This window comes from Coenobita brevimanus, chromosome 100 (assembly GCF_032717465.1).
Source record: "Coenobita brevimanus isolate Jiangsu-jjx chromosome 100, ASM3271746v2, whole genome shotgun sequence".
NCBI lineage: Eukaryota > Metazoa > Arthropoda > Malacostraca > Decapoda > Coenobitidae > Coenobita > Coenobita brevimanus.
In genome coordinates this window covers 18,079,438-18,090,503 of record NC_137053.1, presented here as the reverse complement: position 1 = coordinate 18,090,503, position 11,066 = coordinate 18,079,438, and the positions used below count along the sequence as shown (strand labels likewise).

The 11,066-nt window shown below is 41.1% G+C and overlaps 1 pseudogene; it reads right to left on the bottom strand.

Moving 5' to 3' along the window:
• Positions 1-10,070: 10,070 nt before the first annotated feature.
• LOC145414742 (5S ribosomal RNA) lies at positions 10,071-10,189 on the bottom strand (annotated as a pseudogene).
• Between the last annotated feature and the right edge of the window lie 877 nt (positions 10,190-11,066).

Sequence of the window (11,066 nt, the reverse complement as noted above, 5' to 3'; positions counted from 1 at the left end):
TTCTTCCACCTCACCAACACAGCTATGAATCACCTTCCTTAAGATTATTTACGGAAATGTAAACAGCGTACGAGTCTGACATCTGTCAGTCTACAGACATTAAATCCGGTTGACATTCATATGTTCGTCAGAACCACCTCCCCTTCTGCAGGGGGAAGGGATGGCAGGGGTGTCCACTGTTGTAACCATCTTCCTTTTTCGGGGGAAGTGGGAAGAAAGAGAAAGACAAGCAAAGGACATGATACCCAAATTAAAACACCTAAATCTGAGATTACCCTCTTAGAATACTCCCAGTAGGCTTCAGCTCAGTCATTTCACACCTCAGAGTCATCAGTAATGGAGACCCCTTCAGCGGTGAGGCAGCAAAAGTAGTCTTGGCAAACAAATATAGACACCAACTGTATCTGTAGACAAGATAATGAAGAGAATGAGTACTAGCCAACCTAACTTAACACACACCCTAACAGCAAACAAAAAACTACACCAGTGGAAAGCTCTACAGCTAAAGGAGAGCAAGACACACACATCCATACTCTTCACAACCATGCATCAATGTCCCTCAAACAGCGACTACAATGAGTGGCTTTAACCCTTCCATGGCTGTGGGTCTGGAATTTTCTTTGCACCGAAGGCTGATGTGGGGGCCAGTTTCTGAATTTTTGGAAATTGATTTTTTTCCTTGCCATACTGAAGAGAAAGTTCAGACTCACCTAAAAGTGCAAATCCCAGCTTCCTAGACCCATTCTATGACTTGCAATGGAGCTCGAAAGTTGCACAAATATTGGCAACCGATATCCACCGCCCAGAGGTACTGCCGCAGTGCAACTTTGCAGGTGTTGCTATCATTATTTTACCCCAAAACAATGCAAATGGTGCTGAAATGTTGCATATATATGAGACATGATGATATCGAATGATTTCAGTATATAACATGTTAGGAATGGCTGGAAAAACATTACTATGAATATTTTTTTACCTTTTTGATATAAAATATGTTTATGGTAGCCTACAGTAGTTTTGAGTTAATTTTTACGTTATCGTTGTGTCCATGCTTCGAAAAAGAAGTGAAAGGGTTGAATTTTCAGTCCTAAATGAGAAAATTGTCCGTCCTCAGAGGCTAGGCTCTCCCACGGGATATGAAAGTGGAGGGTCAGATCCGATTAGCAATATTGAAATTGAGTCGCAACTTCCAGCTCTCACACCACGTGCATGGCTAAAAATAGAATCGTAATGCAGTTTCAGAGATACGAACAAATCTAATTATTACGAATACAGAGACAAAGCAGAAACAAATACGTTTACAGACGGGGGAAAACGTATATTTTCCATAATAACACATTCACCATAGGGGTATTTGCCTTCTTAGTGTGACTGGTAAAATATATGGTAGAATACTCATTGATAGGGTTAGGCATATGACAGAGGAGCTAGTTGGAGAAGAACAAGGGGGATTTAGGAAGGGAAAAGGGTGTGTAGATCAGATATTTGTTCTAAGATGTTTAGTGGAGAAGTATCTAGAGAAGGGAAGGAAAGTGTACGCTGCCTTCATGGACTTGGAGAAAGCTTATGACAGAATAGATAGGAAAGGTATGTGGAAGGTATTAAGAATATATGGAGTGGAGGGGAAATTGTTGAGTGCTGTGAAGAGTATGTACGAGGGAGCTAGGGCTACGGTGCGAGTGGATGGTGAGCTGAGTGAGTTCTTTGATCTCAATGTGGGACTGAAACAGGGGTGTGTAATGTCTCCTTGGCTGTTTAATATATATATGGATGGGGTCGTAAAGGAGGTACAAGGTAGGGCAGTGGATGTGGGGGTGGCCTTAATGAATGAGGGTGAGATTTGGAAGATTCCGGTGTTGCTGTTTGCTGATGATACAGTATTGTTGAGTGAAGATGAATGGGAGTTGCAAGGTTTGGTGAATGAATTTGGGACAGTGTGTAGGAGGAGGAAGCTGAAAGTTAATGTAAACAAAAGTAAAGTTATGGTGTTTGAGAGGAATGAAGTCACAGAGTGTGCAGTGAGGTTGGATGGTGAGGATATGGAGAATGTGAGTGCATTCAAGTACTTGGGTAGTGTGATGAGTAAGGATGGAACTTTGGGGGATGAAGTACGTGAAAGGGTACAGCAGGGAAGGAAGGTTGTTGGCACACTGAAAGCAGTGATGAGAAATAGGGAGGTGAGTATGGAAGTTAAGAAGTCACTGCATGATGGTATTGTGATCCCTACCCTGACGTATGGAAGCGAGGCGTGGACCTTGCAAGGGGAACAAGTCAAGAGTGAGAGCAGTGGAAATGAGTTACTTGAGAGGAGCATGTGGAGTGACATGGAGGGACAGGTTGACGAATGAAGAAGTGAAGGAACGTTGTGGGGTAGATGTGGATGTGGTTGAAAAGATTAGGAGAAATACACTGAGGTGGTTTGGACATGTGGAGAGGATGGAGAATGAAAGACTGACTAAGAGGGTGTATGTAGGTGAGGTGGAGGGAGGGAGAGGAGGGGTAGACAGTGGATGAGGGGGAGGGATGGCGTTGAGAGGTATATGAGGGAGGGGGGGGGTGAGTTGGGGGGAGGGGAGTCAAATGGTGGGTGACAGAGTGACTTGGAGGCGTTTTGTCTGCGGCCACCCTTTGCGGGATTAGGGCGTCGGGCTATAGATAGATAGATAGATAGACCTTTCTTTGTTATTTTACCTTTTTATTTTCGCAATATGTGTTGCTGTTTCGTAAACAGGGTGGTTGTGTGTCTTCCAAGGGAGATAAAAGATTATATTTTCTGTCTGGGTCGAGATAATGGGAGTAACTATGTGTTTTTAGGCATGGCCATGGACGAAAAAATCGTACATCCACTTGTCACAGCAGCAGGTGGTGAGCTGACAGAAGATATGTGAGAGGGTGAAGTGAAGGTCAGTCTCATGTCCGTGGTGTTCGTTCACTTCCCGAAAGTTTTCACAGTTTTCTACAAGTCGCAGTGCATCGAATGATCTAAACCATTACAACAAACCTGAGGAATAGGTAAAGATCCATCCATCCATTGCCAGACGCCATGTATCCCAGACGGGGTGGCCAAGGGCTTAGAGTTAATTGTTTTACAGGGAAGGGCACTAATCTTCCACCAACCCCACTTTACACGTAGGGATGCCAACAGCATCTGGTGTTCCCAGGCGGTCACCCATCCAAGTACTAACCAGACCCAACGTCTTTATTCAAAGCCCACTCGAAAAAGAAATTTTATTTTCCTGAGCTAGACTGGGCAGCTGGTGGGAGGGGAGGGGAGGGGAGGTATGGAGAGGGGGAGGAAGGGGAGGGAGGGTATGGGAGGTATGGAGAGGGGGGAGGAGGAAAGGGTAATTTTTACTATCATATTTTTTGTGGGGGTTCGTGACCATTTTATTTTTTCCAATCACTTTACAATGGTTCATAACATCTATAAACACCAAAAAATATTGATTTTGGTGATTTTTGTACATATTTTTGGTAAGAAAATGAGTGCAAGCGGCGTATTTTCTTTATCGCCCAGGCCACGATGGGTAACTATTATCAACTTTGACGGGCCATAGCTCAGCAACTATTAGGCGTAGGAGGGTGGAGTTTGTGTTTTCAGGAGTGTAAATTCAAGCTCTATAAATCAGGCATAAAACTTTTAACCTCTGAGAAAGTCGAAAAATAGGCCTATTTTTGTTTTCTGGGGGGTAGTCAAGGCTGGAGAATTGCGTACCAGAGGGCTTAAGGTGAACTTTATGTTACTCATGATGATTTAATAATCTTATCATTTCACCTTAAAATAAAAAGAAAAAAAAATGCAGTGATATGAGGGCTTCAAATGGTAAAGATACCAAGACAAAAATGTACTTTTCACTTATGACTTTTTTGTTGTGTCTGTATTAATTCATAATCGTAAACAGGTGGTTGTGTGTGTTTTGCAAGAGAGGACAAAGATATTTTCTGCCTGTGTCGAGATAATGGGTGTAGTTGTGCTTGTTTAGGCATGGCTAGTAGCAAAAAAATTGAAAATCCACTCATCATAGCAGCAGGCTATGAACTGCTTGTTGGGGTGTATGGGAGTTTAGTGTAGGTCAGTCTGAAGACGTTCAGAACGTTCGTTCACTTCCCCCCAAAATTCTGCAGGTTTTTATAGCCCGCGCTCAAATGACGCCTGCCGCCATTTAACGGTTAAATGTCATTTGATGCCTGCAGCCACAAAGGGGTTAATAGTCCAGGCCTGATGTTTGGAAACATCGTTTACATCTGACGGTAAGCTAAATAGGTGCTTCCCTGTTTAAAATGTGTTTTGAGTATTTGGCTTACTGAAGAAAGCCATTGTCTTGGTTAAAAGTTTCACTCGGTATAACAAAAAATGCAGCTGCTAAACTGCTAACCCTTTTTCAACTGTTTTTATACCTTATGAACATAGTCTCCTTCCATTTATTTCAGTAATTAGATTCCCATCTATGTTTTGCTGCAGCACTGTTAGCTTTTATTTTATTTCTCGTATCATATTTATGTTCAGAGATAACTTTGTTTATACCCCGAAATGTCTCATCAGTATATATCATCATCATCATTATCAACCGTTGAGGTCCACTGTAGGACCGGCCTATCCCTACCGAAGCAGGGACGATACAGCCAATGTATCTCTACCCAATGGCTTAGGCTGTCTGGTAGAGACTGTATGTAGGGTGAGAAGTGTTTGTGAGTGTGACTGTAGTGCTGTAGTGGCTTTGGATGCGTGTGTAGTCTGTGAACCAAGTGTAATCAGCCTGCCTTAAGCTGATTGGGTGCAAGCATACCAGTATGCAACACTGGTTCAACCATAGCACCCCTTATGTCCGCCAAAGTAGTAAGTGCCACAGTGAACGCTTCCCAAAGTTTTTACAACTCTGGCGGGAGATGAACCCATATCCAACAGTGTGCAAAATGCACACACTACCACTGTACCACAGAGGCTATATATATATATATATATATATATATATATATATATATATATATATATATATATATATATTCCAAGGAAGGTACACTGTACACTCCCGCCAGCAGATAATCTTGCTCCTGACGATTTTTTTTTTTTTTTTTTTTACTCGTACCATGCGCTAAATAGTGATTGTCCATGTTTTTACAACTTCAGTTCCATCTAAATTCATATCCGGGCAAATATTTGTCAGCAAGTGCTGTACTGGTAAGACAATTCTCTCACTGATCTTCCTGTCTGTGTGTTGGTGAATCGGCACAGGTTTCTTCTTGGCTATTTGAACAAAGTAAGGAGGGTATCTCAAGTCAGTGAAGGATCTGAGGATGTACTTGTATTCACCTTTCTACAATTCCCACAGACAAATCCTCAGTGACCGAAGATATAAACCAGTTAGAAGATGTTCCTTTGAATTTCTGTCTATAGTTGAACAAAATGTACAAACTCGATTTGGTTAGTCAATTTTTAATCCTAGCCTACGAGGAACTATCGCTAGAACATTACTGTATTTACATTATCTAAACCAAACTTCATCTTCCGGTACTAACTTACTAAACTCATTAACCTCCAAAAGCTCTAAAAATGAATTTAAAAGGACATCACTTGAGCAGAGAGGAGGGGATCCATCGCCATCCCAATTTTCTGTCTGTAAAATAGTCAGTGCAAGTGAAATAGCAATTTGAAACACACATTTGAACCAGACTAAGTAGCTCACCAACAGCACAACAAGGCTGATTGCCACACTGCCACCTGACACGACAGATGAATGGTGTGGGGCAGGCTAGAAGAGGACACGCAGGGAAGGGTAACGAGACAGGAAATAATGTAAAATGAGAAGGACGGAAAGACAAGAGGAGAGGAGAGGAAACAGTTGGAGATATTACCAGGAGTAAAGGATTAACAAAAAGTGAGGGGGGGCGGGGAGAGACAGGAGGAGAAAAAGGACAATAAGATGGGAGAAAATAAGATAAGAGGAAAGTAAATACATTTAAAAAGGGTGAGGTAGGGAGATTCACAGTGAAATGAAAGGAAGTATAGGGAGAAGAAACCGAAATGGGAAGGAAGTAGGCGGAGAGGAAAGTGATATAGAAAGGCAGTAAGAAAAGAAAGAGTGAGAAATAGGGGGAAAGGAGAGAGTTGAAGGAAAGGGAGGGAGAATGTGACATAGGGAAGATAATGAGAGTAAAAGGACACATATGGAAAGAGATACAAGATGAAAAATATAGATAGTACAGGGAGGGAGAGGAAGAGATAGGAGCCAAAGCAAGGCAGTAAGACGAGAGGAAGGGAATGACAAGAGGCAGGGAAGGGCAGTACGAGGCGAGAGAGGGCTAAAAATTTTAGGAGAGGAATGACAGCAAGAGGTTGAACAGCGACAGAGAATGGGGAAAGGAAAGGCACTATGAGAAGTGGAATGTGAACGGATGAAGTAATAGTTGATTTAACAAGGAGGCAAAGCATTCGGGAAACGGAGAGATGGAGGAACAATTGGAGTGAGGGAAAAGGATGTCAGAAATGCAAAGGATGAATGTAAAAATGAAGTGAATTTTGGCCGAAAGGGGACAGCGGTAAGATACAAGAAAACCGTGGGACGTAAAAGCGGGAAAACTGAGATGAAAGAAGTAGAGAGTAAGGGAAAGGTAAAGGAAATCTGACGCAATCTGAAACATGGGATTAATAGGACTAGGAGAGGAGCAAGTTGGAGTGAACAGTGATAAAGGAAATATAGAAGATACAGCAGAGGTCGGAAAATAAACAGGCAAGAAACAGAGGAAGATGGAGCAACAAGAGTTAAAAAGAAAAGAATGAAAAAGGAAATACAAAACAAGAAGATAAGATTGAAGGAAAGATAGAATCCTGTGAAGAAAGAAAGAAATAGGAAGAGAATTATGGCCGGAAAACACACACACAGACGAGAGAGAGAGAGAGAGAGAGAGAGAGAGAGAGAGAGAGAGAGAAATCGGTGGCGACGTGAAAAGCAGAGGACAGAGAAGAAAACAGTGTATAACAAAAAAGATGAATTTCTGACTCTATCTATCTATAACCAGACGCCTAAATCCCGCAAGCAGTGGCGAGAGGCAAATCTCCTCCATGTCTCCCGGTCCCGTGCCATTTCGTTACCCTCCCCCCAACTTACACCTTCCTTCTCTCATATACATATTTACTCCATCGCTCCATCTCCTTCTCGGTCTTCCCCTCCCTCTCCCTCCCCCCTCCACCTCACTCACATACACAATCCTAGTTAGTCTGTCGCTCTTCATCCTTTCCACATAACTAAACCACCAGACAACCACATCCACACTACAACGCTCCTTCACTTGCTCATTGCCAGTGTGACTTTCCACGTAACTTCACATGCTATTCTTAGATATCTCATTCCCACTGCTCTCACTCATGACTTGCGTCCATCCAAGAAATCCAAGCTTCTCTTCCATATGTCAGACTGGGGATTACAATATTGTTGTACTTCTATGCCCAATTCCCTAATTCTTATCACTGCTTTTAATGAACCAGCAAGCTTTCTATGCTGTTGTATTCTTTCAAGCACTTCATCCTCCAAACTTCCACTACCCATGTACTTCAGAGGATACATATTTCCATTTCCTCACTATCCAGCCTCGCTGTGCATTCAGTGGTTTCATTTCTGTCAATGACCACAACTTTACTTTCTCTTACATTCACTCTTAGATTCCGTTTCTAGCATGCTCTCCCAAAGTCATTAACCAAACCTTGCAGTTCTCCTTCGTCTTCACTTAACAATACAATGTCATCTCCAAACAAAAGAACAGGAAGTTTCCAAACGCTCCCCTCTCTCATTAGGGCTGCTCCAACATCCAGTGCCCTACCTTCTATCTCTTTTATAACTCCATTCACGTACACATTAAACAATCATGGAGACATGACATATCCGTGTTCCAATCCAACATTCAGACAGAAAAATTTACTCAGTTCACTATCCACAAGTACTGCAGTCCTAGCGCCCTCATACTGTACATACTCTTCACGGCATTTAACAGCTTCCTATGTATTGCATAATCATATGCTTTCTCCAAACCCATGGAGGCAGCATACAACAATTTTCCTTTCTCTAGAAATTTTTCCACTAAACGTCTTAGGATGAATATCTGATCTACTGAACACATCTTCCTCCCTTCCCGAAATCCTCCGTTCTTCTCCAACTGATTCCTCCGTTACTTCCCTAACTCGGTCAGTAAGTATTCTACCAATACTTTTCTATTACACTAAGAAGACAAATGATCCCATGATTACCAAGCACTTCGTTTTCCCCTTTCCATTTGTACAAGCGAAAAATTATTATATCGGGCTTCCAATCCTTCGTGACTCAATCTTCCTCCCAGGCCAATCTACACATCTCCCATATCCATTCTACTACTATATCTCCTCCGTCTTTCAGCGTTTCACCACACACTCCATCATTTCCGGGGGCTTTCCCCATTTTAACTTTCTTCATTGCTTCCAATACTTCCATCCTACTGATTTCTTCCTCCCTTTTCATCCCCCTTATCCCAACCATTTCCTAGCCACCAATACTAGCGTTACTTTCATTTTCTATGTTTAACAGTTCCTTAAAATGTTCTCTCCATCTGCTATGATTTTTCTCCCTTCTCCATCAGCAATCTGCCATTTTTATCTTTCACCTCCCTACCACCTTCATTATCACCCTGTCTTACTCTCTTACTCCCAATTCAGATTATTTTCTTACGTTCCCGTCACTTTCCAACGGTGAAACATGGGGAAAAAATGTGGTTGCTAGGATTGAGAAAAAGATGCAAGGAAAAATCAGAGACTGTAGGACAAGGGTACGAAGAGGGGATATAAGGATACAGAGCACATGAGAAGGAAGGTAATAAGAGACAGGGGAAGGAGACACAGAAGTCAGCCAAGTCAGATGATAACAGAAACCAGAGAGACAGAGCCTATGAGAAGAGCATGAGGCAAGGAGGCCAGTTAGATGTGAGACATAAATATGACCGCACAAAGGAAGAAGAAAAATGAGATAACATTAAGGGACGTTGAGAGGAAGTGTACGCAGAAAAATAACGAGTATAAAACAAGATAATAAGGATGAAAAATGTAATGAAAAAGAAATGGAGAGATGAGGGAAACAAAATGTTCAAAGAGAGAGAAGTGAACATGGCAGGAACAAAGTAGAAAGGCAAGCAAAAGGCAATAGAACTGTTGGCTTCGTGGGCGTTAGTTGTACTGTGCAGCATGTGAAGACGTGTCTACAGTATGGGAAAACGATACGGCAAATACAGTAAAGCAGTTCAAGTCAGTCCCCATCCTACAGCAAAGGCCAGGCAACAAAAGTGACAGGGAGTACAATGCAGTGAAAAAAAAAAAAAAAATCATGGCATAGTCATAAGGTAAGATTTATGAAAACTTCTACAGTATCTTTGCATGAAAAAGGTAACATAAGGTAACACATTACTTTGCGGGAATGCTACTGCCTTTCCCATGGTCTCGGTGAGAGAAATACAGATTAAATTACTACTCATCCATGCTTATCTTTATTTTGGGATACACCGTTGGTATCTGTTCAAGGACTTTCAGATGTTAGTTTTGTACCATTGTGTATCACTCTGTAAAGCATTTTTCCATATGTTTACAATTTTACTAAAGAGGAAATGGTCATCTCACTTAACCGTAAATATTAGCTAGTTTGTACACATTTGCTACCGTCATCAAAATTCACAGCGTTCATTTTGAAGAACTTACCAATACCATTTCATCACAACTTCTGAATATGCAATGCATAGATTAAATCACCTAATAACATGGATTTTGGTAAGATTCAGTGGTAAACTTAAAATAAGTCATTTGATCCTCAGTATCTGTATCATTTGGGCCACTCTTCGATGTAGTACCTCTAGTTTCTCAAAAAAAAAAAAAAAAAAAAAAAAATATATTTATATATATAAATATATATATATATTTATATATATATATATATAGATTTTTTTTCATTCATTCATTGCCAGACGCCATATATCCCAAACGGGGTGGTCAAGGGCTTAGAGTTAATTGTTTTATAGGGAGGGGCACTAATCCTCCACCAACCCCACTTGACACATAGGGATGCCAACAGCATCTGGTGTTCCCAGGCGGTCACCCATCCAAGTACTAACCAGACCCAACGTTGCTTAACTTCGCTGATCGGACGGGAAGCGGTGTACTCAACGTGGCATATATATATATATATATATATATATATATATATATATATATATATATATATATATATATATATATATATATATGATATATATATTTTTTATATAAGTAATCTCTCCACTATCCGACGTAATAGAGCCAAAGGCATGTCTGGAAAGTGGTCCTGTCCGGATAGTGGGCACCAGCCTCCTGGACTTGTACTTATGGACCCCAACTCAGAAAAACACCTATACAACTCCCTCTGGACATGCATAGCACCTATTTAAGACCAAATCACACCAATAAAGGACATAAAAAACTGAAATACATGCAAAAGAACCATAAAATTAGGTTTTAGAGGTGAGTTTATACAATATTAAACATTCTGGGTACTTACAAGTACCTGGCTCCTGGAATGGTACTTATGGACCATAACTCAGAGAAATACCTCCCTACTGCACATGCATAGCACCTAATACCCTATTCACACCAATAAGGGACATAAAGGAGTGAAATGAAGTGTTAGAGGTAAGTACAGTATGGAAAATACAGTACAGTACAATATGAAACATTCTGGGTACTTACAGCAAGTCACTGGCCATCTCAATGAATAACCGCCTCCTCTCAGACTCTGACAGTAAGAAGGATTTCCTGAAGCACTTGCAGTACATTGTTCATGAAGTCTTGCACTGAACTTAGTCATTTGCACTCAGAAGTCCATTCTCTTAACACTGCGCACTCTTGACTTATTTATGCTCCATTGTAACTTTATGAAATAAGTGTTGCACTCTGCACTTAAAGTCTTTTGCACTCATAAATCCATTTCCTAAACATAACACACTCTAGTTAATTTTACCTACATTGAAAGTCTATTAAATCAGTCTCTTTTCACTCAGATTTCTAATTTCTTAACAATATGCAC